Source organism: Lissotriton helveticus, chromosome 9 (genome assembly GCF_964261635.1).
Source record: "Lissotriton helveticus chromosome 9, aLisHel1.1, whole genome shotgun sequence".
Lineage (NCBI taxonomy): Eukaryota > Metazoa > Chordata > Amphibia > Caudata > Salamandridae > Lissotriton > Lissotriton helveticus.
This window is the reverse complement of record NC_136070.1, coordinates 1,070,811,856-1,070,832,637: the sequence shown is the minus strand read 5'-3', so window position 1 is coordinate 1,070,832,637 and position 20,782 is coordinate 1,070,811,856.

Here is a 20,782-nt window from a genome sequence, read left to right as displayed (position 1 = left end):
CCAGCCCATCCATGGCCTCAATTATGTTTAAATTCAAGAAGACACCCCACAGAAAGACTAGGCCCATGCAACACTCACCACCCCTGGGCAAAGGGCCACACCAGCAGGCCCAAAAAAACGACAAAAAACAATAAAATCTGCACAATCCCAGCCCATCCATGGCCTCAATGGTGTTTAAATTCAAGAAGACACCCCACAGAAAGACTAGGCCCATGCAACACTCACCACCCCTGGGCAAAGGGCCACACCAGCAGGCCCAAAAAAACGACAAAAACCAATAAAATCTGCACATTCCCAGTCCATCCATGACCTCAATGGTGTTTAAATTCAAGAAGACACCCCTCAGAAACACTAGGCCCATGCAACACTCACTACCCCTGGGCATAAGGGATGAAAAGTAGGCAAAATAAGTGCAGGCCTCAGACACTGCCTCTCCTCAAAATGGCCCCCTTACACCCCAAGCACATGTTGCTGCCTGTACCAGCCAGCACTCAAGATGGCCACCACCACCACCCACATGGCCCGTCCACATCAACAGTACACCCCCAAAAAACAGAAAAACAGCCAGAAATCACCACAATCCAATGCCATCCATGATGTTTACATCAAAGAGAGTGAGACAACACCACAGGCACACTCAGTCCATGCACCACCACCACCCCTGGGCAAGCAAAAGGCCACACCAGCAGCCCCCCAAAAACGACAAAAAACAATAAAATAAGCACAATCCCAGCCCATCCATGGCCTCAATTATGTTTAAATTCAAGAAGACACCCCACAGAAAGACTAGGCCCATGCAACACTCACCACCCCTGGGCAAAGGGCCACACCAGCAGGCCCAAAAAAACGACAAAAAACAATAAAATCTGCACAATCCCAGCCCATCCATGGCCTCAATGGTGTTTAAATTCAAGAAGACACCCCACAGAAAGACTAGGCCCATGCAACACTCACCACCCCTGGGCAAAGGGCCACACCAGCAGGCCCAAAAAAACGACAAAAACCAATAAAATCTGCACATTCCCAGTCCATCCATGACCTCAATGGTGTTTAAATTCAAGAAGACACCCCTCAGAAACACTAGGCCCATGCAACACTCACTACCCCTGGGCATAAGGGATGAAAAGTAGGCAAAATAAGTGCAGGCCTCAGACACTGCCTCTCCTCAAAATGGCCCCCTTACACCCCAAGCACATGTTGCCTGTACCAGCCAGCACTCAAGATGGCCACCACCACCACCCACATGGCCAGTCCACATCAACAGTACACCCCCAAAAAACAGAAAAACAGCCAGAAATCACCACAATCCAATGCCATCCATGATGTTTACATCAAAAAGAGTGAGACAACACCACAGGCACACTCAGTCCATGCAACACTCACCACCCCTGGGCAAAGGGCCACACCAGGAGGCCCAAAAAAACGACAAAAAACAATACAATCTGCACAATCCCAGCCCATCCATGGCCTCAATGGTGTTTAAATTCAAGAAGACACCCCACAGAAAGACTAGGCCCATGCAACACTCACCACCCCTGGGCAAAGGGCCACACCAGCAGGCCCAAAAAAACGACAAAAAACAATAAAATCTGCACAATCCCAGCCCATCCATGGCCTCAATGGTGTTTAAATTCAAGAAGACACCCCACAGAAAGACTAGGCCCATGCAACACTCACCACCCCTGGGCAAAGGGCCACACCAGCAGGCCCAAAAAAACGACAAAAAACAATAAAATCTGCACAATCCCAGCCCATCCATGGCCTCAATGGTGTTTAAATTCAAGAAGACACCCCTCAGAAACACTAGGCCCATGCAACACTCACTACCCCTGGGCATAAGGGATGAAAAGTAGGCAAAATAAGTGCAGGCCTCAGACACTGCCTCTCCTCAAAATGGCCCCCTTACACCCCAAGCACATGTTGCCTGTACCAGCCAGCACTCAAGATGGCCACCACCACCACCCACATGGCCAGACCACATCAACAGTACACCCCCAAAAAACAGAAAAACAGCCAGAAATCACCACAATCCAATGCCATCCATGATGTTTACATCAAAGAGAGTGAGACAACACCACAGGCACACTCAGTCCATGCACCACCACCACCCCTGGGCAAGCAAAAGGCCACACCAGCAGCCCCCCAAAAACGACAAAAAACAATAAAATAAGCACAATCCCAGCCCATCCATGGCCTCAATTATGTTTAAATTCAAGAAGACACCCCACAGAAACACTAGGCCCATGCAACACTCACTACCCCTGGGCATAAGGGATGAAAAGTAGGCAAAATAAGTGCAGGCCTCAGACACTGCCTCTCCTCAAAATGGCCCCCTTACACCCCAAGCACATGTTGCCTGTACCAGCCAGCACTCAAGATGGCCACCACCACCACCCACATGGCCAGACCACATCAACAGTACACCCCCAAAAAACAGAAAAACAGCCAGAAATCACCACAATCCAATGCCATCCATGATGTTTACATCAAAGAGAGTGAGACAACACCACAGGCACACTCAGTCCATGCACCACCACCACCCCTGGGCAAGCAAAAGGCCACACCAGCAGCCCCCCAAAAACGACAAAAAACAATAAAATAAGCACAATCCCAGCCCATCCATGGCCTCAATTATGTTTAAATTCAAGAAGACACCCCACAGAAAGACTAGGCCCATGCAACACTCACCACCCCTGGGCAAAGGGCCACACCAGCAGGCCCAAAAAAACGACAAAAAACAATAAAATCTGCACAATCCCAGCCCATCCATGGCCTCAATGGTGTTTAAATTCAACAAAACAGTTGTATCATGCACCCATAACCAACCCTGGTCCTACTGGATACTGTGGCTACCCACAATATAATTTATTTAATTTTCTGAAAAAGTTCCAAAATTGTACTTGCAGCAACTGTAATGCCCCAAACAAACTTACTTGTGAAAGTTGATTTCTAATCCAAAAGTGATCCAAAGACAGTCAAAAAGGCCTCAAATCCAAATATCCAGCAGCACCCACAAAAAGTAATCCTTCCAGCTCCAGATCCAAATGAAAGTGACCAGGAGATGGACAAAGCACTGGGAGGAGCCTGCTGGACAGGAACAGGAAGTTGGAGACTGTGGGGCACTTCCTTCCTCCCCCCCCCCCCCAAAATGGACTCCTTGCAAAAAAAAAGGCCATGCAAATGTCAACCTGAGGAGTGATTCTGATAAAAATCATAATTTTCTGAAGGTTTATCCTGTTTGCTGGTGATTTTCTTGTGCGAAATTGCAAAATCTCTATTTCGCAAGTGCGAGATTGTTCCTTTCCGCCGCAACTACATGTTCGCAATTGCGAACTCTCGCGAGGTGTGCTGTGCAAGGTGGCAAGCCGCGAGTACGTATTCGCGGGCGACAAACTCCCGCGGGAACACGCAGCAAGATCTAAAATGGCGCGTCACTCGCAAAGAAAAACAACTCGGCAAACGCTAAAATGACGGAAAGTGAACGCCGTGCACCACGCCGCGCGCCGCAACCAAGCAAAAAATCCGCCGCGAGCGGATTCACGGATTTTCGACAAATTCGCGAGCGTTCGCGGATTGCGGATTTGCCGAAAATCCGAAAAATCCGCAAGCGGAGCGGATTTTACGCCCATGCTTAGAGCGCAGCAGAGCTGGCCAAAATTTTGGAAAATTACACACAAATTCCTCAACCGGCGCCAGAGTTATTCCCAATAGAATGTTGCAGATTTCCTATGGTAGCCAATCCTAACTATATATACCTACTGGCAACCGCCAGTAGGCAATATATATTACCTACTGGCGGTCGCCAGTAGGTATATATAGTTAGGATTTTTTCTCTATGGGATTTTTGAAAATTCTATGTCTAATAACTTTGGCGTTTGTGGACGGAATTGGCTGAAATTTTCAGGAAAATGGAACATTTTGTTTCTGAGCAGCCCCTGAAAATTTGGGGGGGTTTCGTCAAGGGGGGGCCGAGAAAAAAGGGGGGTCCCAAAACGTGTTTTTAACATTGAGTTTTCCATAGGGCGGTTGGCCTCACTTTTAGCCCGAACGGCTGAATGGATTTGCACGAAACTTGGCAAAATTGTAGGGACTGGTAGCCCGATGTGCCTTTGCTAGGTCTCAATATATGTGCTCCAGTGGATTTTGAGAAATTAACGTTCAAAAAAAGATATATATCTGTAACAGCGGACCGGGCAGCGGTCCAGTTCGCGTACTTTTCGCGTTACGGAGCTTTGTGAAGCGAAGCTGATTGGTTCTCCGGCGTCTGTAAACATTCCAAACAGTCCGTAGCGGCCGCCATCTTGTCTCTCGGTAGGATCGAGAGACAAGAGGAGGCCAAAGCGAAGGGGAAAATGACCATAAGGGGGCATAGTAGATCCTCCCTGACCCCCTAGGTTTGATGTGGAGGTTTTAAAAGGGCCCCGCGGGGCAAAAAATAAATAAATAATAATAATCGAACGGCTGAATGGATTTGCACGAAACTTGGCAAAATTGTAGGGACTGGTAGCCCGATGTGCCTTTGCTAGGTCTCAATATATGTGCTCCAGTGGATTTTGAGAAATTAACGTTCAAAAAAAGAAAATTATCTGTAACAGCGCTCCGGGCAGCGCTCCACTTCGCGTACTTTTCGCGTTACGGAGCTTTGTGAAGCGAAGCTGATTGGTTCTCCGGCGTCTGTAAACATTCCAAACAGTCCGTAGTGGCCGCCATCTTGTCTCTCGGTAGGATCGAGAGACAAGAGGAGGCCAAAGCGAAGGGGCAAATGACCATAAGGGGGCATAGTAGATCCTCCCTGACCCCATAGGTTTGATGTGGAGGCTTTAAAAGGGCTCCGCGGGGCAAATTTTTTTTTTAAAAAAATCTTTTTTTGGTGGGGTGCGCCCGGTTAGCGTAACGGGAAGCGGACTGGGGAGCGTACTACAAGGAATGAAGAATGATTGACTTTTAACTTATTGTATGTTTATAGACTTTTTTTTAACTTTTTTTTCTGCTGAGTGACGTCTCGGCCTATCTTCACGGGATGCAGTCCCTACCATCTCGGCGTTTAAGCCCAGGGGGACCGGTAGTGTGGGAGAGATAACGGGGCATATTATCAAGGGGGTTTATCTCCGCTTTTTTGGCTTTAAAAGCCAAGAAAGCGGAGATAAAATTATCTCCGTATTACCTAGCTGTCGCTAACACCAGTTAGCGACCGCTAGTAGGAGATAGCGACCATCTTGGGCCCCACTTTGCATGTCAGTGATATTTATCACTAATGACATGCAAAGTGGGCATGCCAAGATGTTAGCGACTGGAAACAGTCGCTAACATCGCTATCTCCTATTACCAACTTTTGGAGATATTCGCGCTAAGCGCGAATATCTCCAAAAAGTAACACCTGCCCTGAGCAGTTCTTAGCCATATTATCCAATGGGAGGTGGATAACATGGCTAAGAGCATTAGCTCGGTAATGCATGAATATCGCTGACTTTTCAGCGATATTAATGCATTGCGGCCGTTTTTTATCGCATTTGCGATAAACCTTGATAATAGCAAGGTTTATCTGCGATAATTTCTGACGATGCTTAGCGGTAAAAAATTCGTTGCTAAGCATTGTTAGGGATAAATATCGCTTAACTTTGGTAATATGCCCCAACGTCTGTTAACGTTCGATTCGAAGGAAATCAGGAAGTGTTGAAAAACATTGTCTGCGCCATCTTGCCTTTTTTCAAATGCCACACTTTTGTCGTGCACGGCAGCCATTTTAGATGACTTGACCAGACCCACTCTCTGCACGCTGTCGATCCTTAGCATGGCTCCCCACCCTCGCAAGCATCTCCCCCAGGCACTGGTCACCCCCGCTCTCTGTCTTATGCATGGGCAATAAACCTCCCCCCCATCTGCGCTGCTCTTCCCTGAGAATCACACCCTGTGCCCGCCCGACACCTCCCTTTCGCCCTATTCACTACCGCACCCTCTGACACTCCTCTTCCTCTGTGTCCGATTGTCCAGGCCGGTCCCAGGCTATCAGCTAGCCTTGCAGATGTAGTTTATGGCCCCAGCTGTAAAGAATCACCCCTCTTCAAAGGAGTTATAGTAGATCAAGGCCCACACCCGATGAGATCCGTCACACCACACGCGTTCCTACTATCTGAAAACCATCCTGTATTGTGATTGGGGAGGGGACCGAGCCTGAAGCGGAAGATTCCAGGGATGACTCTTTGTACATCAAAGTTTTTACAATTATGTGTCACATTAAAAATATATAGCACTCCAACAAAGTAGTAGGATTATAAAACTTTAATAACTTATAAATATATACAACAAAACAAAAACAGTAAAAACATTTAAACATTTTTAGGGAAAAAGAAGGAACAATGGTCAGTAGCGGTCGGTTGTGCGAATAGTCCCAAGGCAGCACAACGTCCAGATTTCTGGACGGCACCCAGGTGATGTAGCCTGGGTGCCGCACTGATTTGGGTATCCGGCGTGGGGCGTCCCGGGGGGTGGGTCGTCAGTAGCGGTCTGTTGTGCGAATAGTTCCAAGGCAGCAGAACGCGCTGAAATGTGGATGGCACCAAGGTGATGTCCAGTAAGTTGCCGCCCTCCGAATAACGGAGTGGGGCGCCCCGGGGGGGGGGGAGGCGGCGTGAACGGGCCTCCCCAGGTGGAGCCTCGTCTGCTGTAGTGGGGCGTCCCTTTACCGTTTCAGTTGCCATTCCGTCCGCTTTTGGTCCACTGTGTCAAAATCCGCAATTCAGCTGAGTTGCGCCCACTCTTGCGGTGCAGCGATAGGCGGCTGTCACAGGACTCTCAAAATGGCGGCAGGCTCTTTCCTTTTTGGGCCTGGTCCACTGAAATGGCCCTGGGACACCTTGGAAATCGGACGCTTGTCTGCTAGGTCTTGGACCCCATTCTCGAAAGCGTCCCCTCCGCCTTGAGGATTCTACAAAAGTCTTGGGGGCCCCCGACTCCTGCATGCTTCCGGTGGGGAGCGGCTGCCATGATTGCTCGCGGAATGACCACGACGGAGCCACGAGATGGTGGTGCTTTCATGCTGACGCCAGCTTCAGTCTGAAACATCCAGAAACAAGGTGGGGCTTTCATCGTTTGGGAAAAAAAAAAAGTTTTCATCCAATGAAAAGTGTTATTTTTAGGTCATATGATCAAGCCTTCCATCATTAGGAAACCAAAAGTAAAATGAACCAATGAAAAGTTTTATAAACAAGTCACATGACCTGTTATGCGGCATAGGGTATAAAAAGCGTAGAAAATCCGTTGGCACGTGAGGCGGCGTCAGTAGCGGACCGATGTGCGAATAGGCCGAAGGCAGCACAACGCGCCAAGATCCGGATGGCACCGAGGTGGTGTCCAGCAAGTTGTCGCACTGGTGTGGCCATCCTACAATGCTGAAAGTCGGCGTGGGGCGCCCCGTTGGCCTGTGAGATGGCGGCAGTAGCAGACCGATGTGCGAATGGGGCCAAAGGCAGCGCAACAATATTTTCTGAATAGAAGACACCACAAGGCGCTGAGATGCCAAGATCCGGATGGCACCGAGGTGGTGTCTAGCAAGTTGTCGCACTGGTGTGGCCATCCTACAATGCTGAAAGTCGGCGTGGGGCGCCCCGTTGGCCTGTGAGATGGCGGCAGTAGCGGACTGATGTGCGAATGGGGCCAAAGGCAGCGCAACAATATTTTCGGAATAGAAGACACCACAAGGCGCTGAGATTCGGTTAGCACCGAGGTGGTGTCTAGCAAGCTATGCAGCTGAGTTGCGTGCGCACTTGCGGCGAATAGGTCGAAGGCAGCACAATAATGTTTTCTGAATAGAAGACACCACAAGGCGGTGAGATTCGGTAGGCACCGAGGTGGTGTCTAGCAAGTTGCCGTACTGGTGTGGCCATCCTACAATCCTGCTCCGAATAACGGCGTGGGGTGCCCGAAGGGGGGTGGGGGGGGGGAGGCGGCGTGAACGGGCCTTCCTAGGTGGAGGCTCGTCTGCTGTAGTGGGGCGCCCCTTTACCGTTTCAGTTGCCATTCAGCTGAGTTTCGGCCGCTCTTGATGCTACAGCGACAGGCGGCTGCAACAGGACTCTCAAAATGGCGGCCTGTTCTTTGGACAGCATCAGAGCCAAGGGAAACGGTCCCAAATATTTAGAAGAACTTTGGAAAGATTAAAATGACATGTTTAGATTGTGGCAAATTAATTTCATGTGGACAGATGAGTGTTACTCTAATAAATACAGCATATGAACATCATCATAGTCGATGGTTGGTAGAGACATTTTGACTATATCCTGGACCTGCCCGTCCTCGCACAAAATGGTGCCGGAATAAATGGGACTCGTAACTCCTTGTTGTGTACTGGTTGCACAACTTTGATATCACGAGATACGTATGCAGTTTTGAAGCACATGGCGGGCGGGGACGAGAATAGATTGAATATTTCGATATCCCTATTGATATTAAGTTCTGATGTGTTATTGATTACTGTACTATTGAAAGTTCGAATTAAAGTCACCCATGGTACTTGCCCGCAAATGTATATCTAGATAATTTTATTGTAACTGGCCCTGTCGTATTTTAATTATAAAATTTACGTCCACCGATTCCGCAACTGTTAGACACTTTAGTTCTTGCAACCTAATAGCCCGCCCGTTACGTTCCTCTACAGTGTAAATGTCTACTCATCATATACGATTATAGTTTGCTCCGTGGCCGGCCCACGTGGTTATAGGCCCGTATTTGTATAATGACATTTTCACAATAAAGGTTTTTAAAAGAAAACATGGTAGTAGTATATACATTGGTAAAGTTTTTAATAATAGTCACTGTTTTAGAATCAGTAAAAGGCAAGTGAAATAAAGCAGACCAATTACATGAAGGGTAAAAGGTATAATACGCAGGAACGCAGTAAAGATAAATGGTCAAGGGCTGTTGTGTTTTCTACTCCTGCAACATAAAGTGATCGATAAGAATCTCATATTCAGGCGTATCGGCGACTAAGACAGCAGGCCGACCCTCTTTTGCTCAACGGCTCCGTCATGGGACGAAGAAACGCCCTTTTTCTCGAAAAAGGAATATATTTTACTTGCAGGACAGTTGTAAATTTTCCGGGAAAGTACATTAGCCTGGAACCTTATAACATATATTTAAGAAAAAATAATTTTCGAAAGTAATAAAAAGCGTAATTTTTAGGTCATATGACCAAGCCTTTCATCATTAGAATAAGAAAAGTAAAATGAACCAATGAAAAGTTTTATTAACAAGTCACATGACCTGTTATGCTTACGTTACGCGCTGCGCGTCGTGCCCCGGATCACTTCCGGATGCGCTAACGCGGCGCGTCATATGACGCATTACGCGGCAACGCAGGTCCAGAATATAGTCAAAATGTCTCCACCAACCAGCGGTCGGAACACAACCCCTTTCAGCAGGCTAAATAGTTCTGTTAAATGACAACAGAAGGGACAGGCAACAAGAACCATCAGTCAAAGAGGGGAGGGCTAGTTCTTCTCTACCGGGTCACGTTGGGGCGCTACCGGAACTGATCGAATTGGTAGTCTACAGTGTTTCTGGATGTTTCAGACTGAAGCTGGCGTTAGCATGAGAGCACCACCATTTCGTAGCTCCGTCGTGGCCATTCCACGAGCAATAATGCTAGCCGCTCCCCACCAGAAGCCTGCGGGAGTCGGGGGCCCCCAAGACTTTTGTAGAATCTTCAAGGCTGAGGGGACGCTTTCGTGAATGGAGCCCAATCTCTAGCAGACAAGCGTCCGAGTTCCAAGGTGTCGCAGGGCAATTTTAGTGGACCACGCCCAAATCTGAAGAGCCGGCCGCCATTTTGAGAGTACTGTGGCAGCCGGCTATCGCTGCACCGCAAGAGCGGGAGCAACTCAACTACATGGTGAGCGAGACGCTGTAGTCGAAAGAGCGGGCGGTACACAGCTGAATAGCGGAAGAGGCACAGTGTAGCAAAAGCGGGCGGAATGGCAACTGAAATGGTAAAGGGGCGCCCCACTAAAGCGTGTCTTTAGGTGAAACGGATTGTGGGACAAGGTCAAGAATGGAAGAGTTACCAAAAGGCAAAAAGTTCCGCTTGATCCCGGGAGCCGGCCACCTATGTCGGGGGCGATCTCAGGCCACACCAGGAGAACACGACTTGGGGAGGGAGCCGGAGCCAAGCGCCCCCTCCGAGTCCACGCCATCACACCGTCCCTCGGGGGCCTCCGTCAAGCGGTTCAGGGTGGCACCGCATTACATTGTTCACAAATGCAGTCACGTCCTCAAACAGCCCCCACTTTACTTTGAGAATAGTGAAGCTGAAGCAAGTGCAAATAGGCTTCAGACAGTGTTACAAGCACTCCTCAAAACTTTGAACCATCAGAGTGCATGAGTTTCATGCTCGATCGATTGAGCTAGCCGGATCGGGCAACAAAAAGTATAAAATAGTTATGTAAATAGTTGTTTAATAAAATGTTTTACCCTGTTACTTTGCTGGTGTGTTGTATATATTTGTAATATTTGCATAGAGTTTATCGTTATTTTGGGCGGGGTGGGTGGCGGAGCCGAGCTGTATTGCAGCCATCATGGTGTGGAGTTCAGTTCATCTCAATAGTTTCGTGTTTGTCATGAGGGGTTGTTCCTAATGTTTCTATTTTAGCGAGGTCAAAAAGAGATCCCATTAGTGGCCTACTGATTTTGCTCGATTCCTTTTGTTTTTTTACACGATTTTTCGCTATCTGCAAAGACTAAACAGAGTATTGCGACTCTGTGCTTGTTTGTAAATAGAGAATGAACCAAAGAGAACCAATTCTAAAACAGTAAATGCTTGGATAACAATCAATCAAATGGAGAGAGAAGCAGGCACGACGGATTACAACGGGGGCAAAGGCCTGCGTTAACTACCCTTCACTATCTGCAAAGAGAGAGTACTCCTAATAGAAATGAGGGGGAGGGGGGGCAGCATTCAAAGCAGATCAGTGTGCATAAACACGAAAATGTTTTTACTTACCACGTACTTGACATTCGACAGCTTATGATATTTGCTATTAAAAAACCATTGAAATTCACTGAAAAAAACCATAGGTTAGAGACCATATATAGTTAGGAATTAGCATTTAAAAAACCTTGAAAATTCACTGAAAAAACCATAGGTTATAGACCATATATAGTTAGGGATTAGCATTTAAAAAACCTTATTTTACTCACACAAAACCATTGAAATTCCATATATAGTTAGTTGCACTAACTATATATCGCGCACCCGCAATCCACTGCTGATGATGTCACATATTACATCATTCATGACATGGTCAGTGACATCACTGATGACATCACTGATGACATCTCAAATGACATCACTGATGACATCACTGATGACATCTCAAATGACATCACTGATAACATCTCAAATGACATCACTGATGACATCTCAAATGACATCACTGATGACATCACTGATGACATCTCATTTGACATCAATGACCACATCACTGATGATATCATTCATGTGACAATACAATGCATCTCCTCACACTTTAATATAACCTCTGTTACACCCAGTGTTAAATACAGAGTATAATTTTTGAAACCATTGACACACCAATACTAGTTACTACAGACGCACTCAGTGATTCCTATGTTTACACACACATTCACTCATTTACCCATACAATCATTCATACATACAATCACTCATCTTTACAACACTATCATATGCACTCATACACCTATACAGACTCTCACACTCTGTCACTCATCCATGGAGTTACTCACACACCTAGTCAGTCCTGTAAATAATAAATCACACTTCCATTTTCTAATCTATACAGTTAAACATAGAGCACCTTACATTTTGAAACATATACTAACACATACTTACTCTCTTATACAATCATTGATACAAGTACACATTGATCTGCACAGAGTCACACACCTCCCAGCCAGCCACACACACACTCAGTCTCCCATACAAATACTTGGGCAATCAATCAATAACCCATATAGTTACTCATATAGCTACTGACCAACACATGCAGCAGTTTACAGAACAACAGACATAATGATGCACAAATTAAGACAGTTTAGTCACTAACCCATGCACTCAGTGAGACACATTTAATCACTCACTCATACAGTCAGTCACGCACCTACTAAATCCTTCATCCAGACACTTCTACATCTACTCATTCTTCAATATGTAAAACATATTTAAACTTTACAGAAACACACAGTCACTGGATGATGTCATCAGTGATGTCATTTGAGATGTCATCAGTGATGTCATCAGTGATGTCACTGACCATGTCATGAATGATGTAATATGTAACATCATCAGCAGTGGATTGCGGGTGCGCGATATATAGTTAGTGCAACTAACTATATATGGAATTTCAATGGTTTTGTGTGAGTAAAATAAGGTTTTTTAAATGCTAATCCCTAACTATATATGGTCTATAACCTATGGTTTTTTCAGTGAATATATATATATATGAAAGCAGGGCTTTGCCTCACGGCAAAAATTGAAATGCACTCACTTGTATACAGGAATTATAACGGTTTTATTTCAAGTATTTCGCCATGCCCAACGCGTTTCGCCTTACCAAAAGGTTTGCTCATGGGAGCTATAATTCCTGTATACAAGTGAGCGCGTTTCAATTTTTGCCGCGAGGCAAAACCCTGCTTTCATTATTACCGTTGAGGAGGCAGAGTGCTATATAAGAGTACTTAATGACAATAATTGTAATCTAAAATTCACTGGCCAGGTAAGCTTGGTGGCAGCAAGCTACCTGGACCTTAGTGTAGAGATATACAATGGCAAAATTAAGACATCTCTTTATAGGAAGCCAACTGCTGGGAATAGCAAGCTACATGCGTCAAGTAGCCATCCCCGCAGTTTACTCAATAGCATCCCCTATGGGGAATTTCTCAGACTTAGACCCAACTGTTCGATGAAAAGTGATTTCACTGAGGCAGCTAAAGTCAGTGTTGATAGATTTCTAGCGAGGGGTTATAAGGCCGAACTTCTCAAGAATGCACTCCAAAGGGTGGAACAACTACCGAGGGAGGCATTGTTTGAGAAGAAACAGAAATCGAATCAAGAATATGGCAGATTCAGGCTAATTACCACATTTTCTCGTGATTCTAATTGGCTTAGGTCCGTCATGAGAAAACACTGGCATATTTTGAGGACGGATAACATCATTGGTTCTGATGTACCACCTGCTCCCTTAATAACATTCAGAAAAGCAAGGTCTCTTTGAGATCAACTGGTGCATAGTCATTTGGATCCAGTTGTGAGGAAAACTGGTACATTGCAGGAAGCAAGGGGATTCTTCCCTTGTGGAAGATGTAAAGCCTGCGCCTGTAGCAAAAGAATGTTAACATATCAGGTAAAGGGATGTAAGGGAGGAAGAAGGATTACCAAGTTCATGTCCTGTCATACCACCTTTGCTGTATATTGTTTGAGATGCCCCTGTAATTTAATTGATGCGGGAAGTACCATCAATCCGGTCAAACTAAGAATTCTTAAGCACATGCGGGCGATAGTAAAGAAGGATTTCACCTACCCGGTGGCTCGACATTTTGCGATCAAGCATAAAAGCGACAGAAATCTCCTCCAGTACTTTTGTTTAGATCAGGTACCAGAAAATCAGAGAGGAGCAGATAGGGTACAGAAGCTTAGAAGGCTGGAATCCCGCTACATAGTAGATTTACAAACTAAGGCCCCATGGGGACTAAACAGCGGGGAGAAATTAGCAGTACATTTGGGAATATGAATTTGTGATAATCCAGAATATGCATTTTTATGAGATGAACTGTTTTGTGAGGTATAATTGTGAATTGTGTATTGTATACGGGTTTTTTAATCATGTTGAATGTAATTTGTCTTCAATTATCAAGAATATGGGGGAGTGGGTGTTATTGAGAAATCATACAATATGAATTTGAGATAGTGTACTGGATTATGTCTCTTTGGAAACGTGAATATTGAATGAAGTCTGTATAGATTTTTGTGTTGGATCGGGAACGTTGTAGATATATGGAGTAACTAACATTGTTAAGGAGTCCATGAGGAGGGAGAAGGCAACCTAGAAGGGTTGACATTGCCGATCCACGGCAAGATTAGATAAAACAGGACGATATCGTCATTGTTCCGTTAAAATATAGGGGCAGAATACAACCACACAGTCGATATATTTGTGTGGCTGTTTAGGATGCCTGGTTTAATTTGTGAATTGCATCTACAATATGGCGCCCATGAATTGTCTAAGTGCGCAATGTCCCTCGTTTGTTTCAACCATCCAAATCTGGTTTCAAAATGGCACCGCACAGCGCGTTACAGTTGGTCACAGAGGAAGGGAGCTTTCCCGAAACGCGTCTGTCTTGGCAAATAAACTCGCTTTGCTGAAATTTCCCGTGAGTGCTGTTTGTCTTTTCTAAGGACTTGGAGAAGATTATTGAGCGTTCATTATTTTCGCGGTACGCCACCGCGTTACAGCACCCGTCTGTAGAAGTGACTCGCTATTTAGCGTGCCTTGGAGCAGTTATATATATGTTAACTATAACGGCTGAATGTCTCTACTTTGGTATGAGTAAAATCATACCAAAGTAGAGACATTCAGCCGTTATAGTTAACTGAGTTAAATATAACTCACACCCCCACAATGCACTGCTTATGACCTCACACATTACATCACTCATGACATGGTCAGTGACATCACTGATGACATCTCAAATTACAATACTGATGACATCAGTGATCTCATCCACAGCATCTCTGACAATCCCACTCATACCCCTATAGAATCTTTTATACACCTCTGCCACTCCTACACAACCTTTTACAAACCCATTCACAGAGCCATACCAGTACTTAAACACCCATTCACTGATTCATAGATCTACACAGACATCCACTTGCTCACCCATACAGCCACTTATACACCCACTCGCTCACTAATACACCATACCATTACTCACACACTGAGTGAGTCAACCATAGAACTACTCACACACCTAGACACTCACCCATACAGTCAATCACACAGTCACTTACTCACCAGAACAGTTACACCCCCCACTTACACATACAAATAGTAACATGTAGTCACTCACCTATACAGGCACTGAAAGTAGCCTGCACTCATCCATATAGCTGCTCTCACAGTCACTCACCCACGCATATAGTCACTCATATACCCAGTGACTCACCTGTACTGCCTTTTACTTACCCAGTTACTCACTGATACTGACACAAACATTCAATCTCTGACACAGCCATACAGACACTCACTCGCCCATAGAGCTTCCCATACAAGCACTCATTACCCTATACAGTCACTGACTCACCCACTCACTCATCTATACAGGCAGTCACACACCTCCTCACCCACACACACAGACACCCAGACAATGATAGAGATAGTTAGACAACCAATCAATCACCCATAAACATTTTAAAAACACTCACAGTCACTGGATGATGTCATCACTGAAGTCATGAGTGATGTCATTTGAGTTGTTATCAGTGATGCCATCAGTGATGTCACTGACCATGTCATGAGTGATGTAATATGTGAGATCACAAGCAGTGCATTGCGGGGGCGTGAATTATAGTTAACTCAGGTGACTATAATGACTGAATTTCTCTGGTTTTGTATGAGTAAAATCTGACTCTAACTATGACGTCCCTGTAACCTTTATTTTTTATTGTGAATTTCTAAGGTCTTTTTAATTCTATTTACTATCTATAAGGTCCTTGTAACCTCTGTTTTTTCAGTGAATTTCTAAGGTTTTTCAATGCTACTTCCTAACTATAACATCCCTGTAACCTATGTTTTATTTAGTGAACTTCTAAGGTTTTAAAACTAGCAGTCAAGTTTGCAGAGTGGTGGAGAAAGGGGACCGGGCATCTGACCAGCTCTTAGGAATTCCGCTGCACAGGACTTACAGGAGATACGAGGAGGGCTTCCTGGCCCCCGATGTCCCTCTGGAGCCAAGGGGACATTATCCCCCAGCTAGTAGTGCACTGAGAGGCATATTTGCACAGTGGTGGAGAAAGGGGGCATGGCCTCTGCGAACGTTTCAGCAATCCTGCTCTGTGGGACTTACTGGAGGTAATAGGATGGGTAGTTGGATGTCCTTGGGGGCCAACTACCCCTCCTATTACCTCTAGTAAGTCCCATACAGCAGGATTGCTGAGATTTCAAAGCAGGCCATGCCCTCTTTCTCCACCGCTCTGCAAACACACCTCCTGGCGCACTACTATTTAGGGTATGAAGTCCTCTTGGCTCTTAAGGGTTGTTGGGGGCAAATTAGACCTCCTCTTACCTCCAGTAAGTTCAAAACAGCTGTATTGCTGAGATGTGGTCCGAGGCCATGCCCTCTTTGTCCACCACTCTGCAAACGTACCTCCCGGCACACTCCTGCTTGGTGAATGAAGCCCATTTTAGTCCTGAGGTCCTCAGGATGCAAGGGGACCTCATCCCCCCACCAGCAGTGCACCGAGAGGCGTGTTTGCAGAGTGGTGGAGAAAGGCTTGTGGCCTGTGACCACCTTTCATCAATCCCACAGTGTGGGGCTTACTGGAGGTAGCAGGTGAGCTAGTTGGCACATAAGGACCCTCAGCAGTGAAGGGGACTTCGTCCCACAACCAACAACCCACCAGGAGATGCATTGGTAGAGTAGTAGAGAAAGGGGGTGGGGCCTCTGGCGAGTTGCCAGCTTTTGATTTTTTTTCTTTTAAGGAAGGGAGGCTGCATAGCCCACCTTCCCTCCACCCTTTTGGGTCTCGAGGACCCCACCTAGGGGCCTGACCCATTTTTTTTTACATTTTATTAAAATAAAGCGGTAGGGGTGCCACATGGCCCCCCTCCCAAGGACCCCATCCTCAGGCTAGACCTTTATTTATTTATTATACAAAAAGGGAAGAGGACTGTGCGGCCCTCTTCCCAAGCCGATTTTGGCCCCTGGGACCCCGTCCTCTTGTGCCCAGCCATTTTTCTTTTTTTACTGGGGAGGGGCTACATGGCCCCCCTCCCCAGGCCAATTTTTGAACCAGCAACCCCATTCCCCGGGGCCCGTCCATCTCTTATTTTTTCTTTTTTTTTTTTAAAAGGGGGGGTCGAGCGGCACCCTTCCCGGGCTGTTTTTGGCCCCAAGGACACAGGGACCCCATCTCCCGCGGCATGGCCTCTCAATGGCGACTGCTGGAGGAGCCTGAAAGCCCCTGCAAAGAAATAATCACCATTGTATAGTTACCACAAGAGATTGGTTATTCACTTACTGCTGAGTCACAAATGAAGTGCAGGCTATGATTGTGTGGTGTTTTTAAGACTGAAAAAATATACAGGGTAATTCACCTATTAATTCTTTACGATCGGGTAAATTTTAGGTCTTAACATGTCTGAACATTATATGGCTCTAGGAATATAATAGGGTGAGTGAGTAATTTTGACATATGGGAGTGTTAGAAATGGGGGTCTCTAGTTGGCACTGGCTGGCGGCACTGTCCAAATAGGGAACCTTCTTCCTAAGTCAGGGCAAGTGGGTCACCCCTTTTGATAACCCCTGCTCAACCCTGTGGTAACGTAGCCCGAGCTGTTAGGCCTATCTCAGAGGTAGTGTGTGAAGCGTTTATGACAACGTACAATAAGGCAGTAATGAAACCACAAAAGGACACACCTCAGGTAGGTATAGAAAAATAATAATCTTTATCAAGCAGTTTAACTCAACTCTCAAAGCGCGTCAACAATAACAATTCACATCAACCCGTAGGGACTCAAAGAAATACCAAAGTATCGACCAAATCTTAACACTGACTGAGTTCAGGAATGTGGCATATGCGACCCGTTGTGCACCAGGTACCTGTCGTTGAAAGGGGGGACAGCACGCTGCTTCTCGAAGAAGCGGAGAACACTTTATGCCACTCCACTTTATGCCCTCTATGTTACTCCACTGTACCCTGTTACACTCCACCACCTTGCACTCAATGCAACTCCAATTTTCGCCACACTGCATTAACTACTTTTCCAGCAGAGTAAAATAAAAAAAAGGCAGGTTCAGATTATAGAGAGAATCCTGTTGACCCTGATAAACCCTGTTGGATACCTTTCATAAAAATAATAAAAATGTGTTGATATCAGCTGCTGCGCTCAGACCCAGTTTGCTACATATGATTAAAAATAAAGGGGCAAATGTACAAGCCTCTATTGCCACATAACATCACTTTTATTGAAGTTTTGGTGGCGATAGGGGTTTAGCCTTAGTTACAAGGTAGCGTAAAGCCACTTAAAGGGGCGTAACTCTGTCTTGTACATAAGGCCCCCTTTCATGCTATGATTAGCATGAACAGGGTGGACAATGGGTGTTGTAGTGGGTGTTCCAGCGCAACACCCATTGATTTTTACGCTGCCCCCTATGTACAAGGGCAGCGTACATAGGAGGCAGTGCCAAAATTAAGACCAGGTTTTACCTGGTCTTAACTTGGAGAAACGAGGAGAAATACATTCTCCTCGTTTTTGTGTTTTCCATGTGTGCTGTCTTGTGCAGCACACATGGAAAATGCAAAATGCCATGGATTGTTTATGTGCAGAAAGGGACACTTTCCTACACATCAACAATCCTCTCCTGCACGCAGACTTCCTTGCACTATGGTGCAAGGGTGCCTGCGTTGGCGCTACACTGCTAAGTGTAGGGCCATTGTAGGGGAAATGCAAGGCTACACCATATTGTTGTAAATATGGTGCAGCCTTGCGTTTGAGAAGTGGCGGAGTGAGGCGTTAAGCCATGACGGCTAATGCCTCACTCCGCCACTTCTATTGTCTATATCCCCCAAAGTGACTAGAATATCAAGTACCTGAATGTATCACACTTCTTGCTACAAAATGGTTCTAGGTTGTTTTTCATATTTGAAAGTGTTTGTGGAGAGCAGTATACAGCATAGAAATTGTTATTAAGAATTACAGGAACAAGGGGGCTGGTGGGTAATTAATGGGCAGAAGGATTTGGTTGCTTTGCTACATAAAACATGGCTGAGATGTGTAACGATGTACTTAGTATACAGACATGCACAAAAAACACACACAGAAACACATGTGCACGTACACGTGAACCAATTGCAGTATAACAGTTTGTCTCTAAATTGCATATATGTCATAATAATTGAACATAACGACCTGCGCAAGAGTACTTTCTACAAGTGTAGCATATAAGTGGATTTTGTGTTATGAAGGTTTGAATTTTTGCCTTGTACCAAATTATTCCCCCTGAGATTTCAGGAGTCAGTATTTGCTTCTGTGGGTCACCAGCTATCGTTCTCTTTTTTTCTGTAGCGATTATATAACTCCTGCTTTATCAACGCTCAGAAGGTATGAAACACCTTCTTAATCTCCTTGTCCTTTAGTGTGACAGCTGTGTCGGATGGTATTTAATTTCTATGTTAATTCTCAAGGTTGACTTTCCATGGCAGGTGGCTTACCTGGGGGAATAGCCCACTGATTACATGGCTTGCTTTAAAAAAAATTGCATTTGTATGAGGATAGATCCATCTATGAAACGGACACTTAAAACTTTACAAGTGCCATTAAAGGATGAGAAAGAATATAAATAGGACCATTACCTCCAACTTCCAATTACCATGGGAAGGGCAGATATAATGAATTGCATTTTTTGTACTGTAAATGTTTTTATTAAGCAAAGACGATACATACAGACCATTCCAGTATGTCAACATCCACGAGTAATCTGCGGGGCCACAGATGCCACCTTTCCACATTTAGGGTGGTACTGCCCAAGGATTCGTAAATCTTGGGCAGAGGTCCTTGAAGCCCTGCAAGACATGACTGAGACCACACTACCTGATACACTGCTAGTGGCCCTCCTGGGATACGCCAAAGACCTACCTAAGGGAAATCGGAAATTGATAGCGCTTGGTATACTAATAGCTAAAAGAAGATTAGCTATGAGATGGATGAAAGGGTCAATACCCACTTTCACAGTGGGTCCTTCTACAGACATGTCCATCTGTAGTGCACATTCAGATAATTATAACGCCCTAATACCAACACACGGCAGCTCCAAAAATACTTGGGGGCCATACCAGGCATACCTCACTCGCAGAGCAGCAGAGGGAGCGGAGGTGGAGGGACATAACAAAACAGGGATAGGTTAGACACACGTTGTGACGGTAAGCGAATTTTGGGTGAGGCCCTGTCACAGTAAAGCGAGGGGCCTCAAGCATACAAGTAGGTGATCTGAAGTAATAATGGAATGATTGATTCTGGAACCACACTGAGGGACTACTCAAATGGAACTGCTCAAAATGGAATTGCTGTGTAACTTACTAAGATTCGCACAGAGACATTGACTACTATGTAATGCTGCTTACTCCACTTTGAAAGTGACTGTATATGAGAATGGCTGCTGTTATATATGTATGTATACAGAAAATACGAAAAATAAAGTTTAAAAAAAACAAAATAAAACCACGTGTAATCATGATTGCCCTTACTAGTTTTCAGCATATAACTCCCCTCTCCCAAACTTCTCTCGCCCCCCACACACACTGTGGTCCCCTCCACTTCACATACTGTTCTTTGTTCCCCCTCCTATGTTTTTCTGGTCTAGTAGAACAGTTACCAATGCTCTAGGTACAAGGTCTACCAAAAGGCTCTGATATCTGTGTAAAACGTTTGTGTTGATTATTTAACAGGCCGAGCAATGCCAAAAACTGGTGTATTATAAATGTAAATGTAAATGTTGGATACTTGTAAAGTGCACTGTTACTCTACCCGAGTGT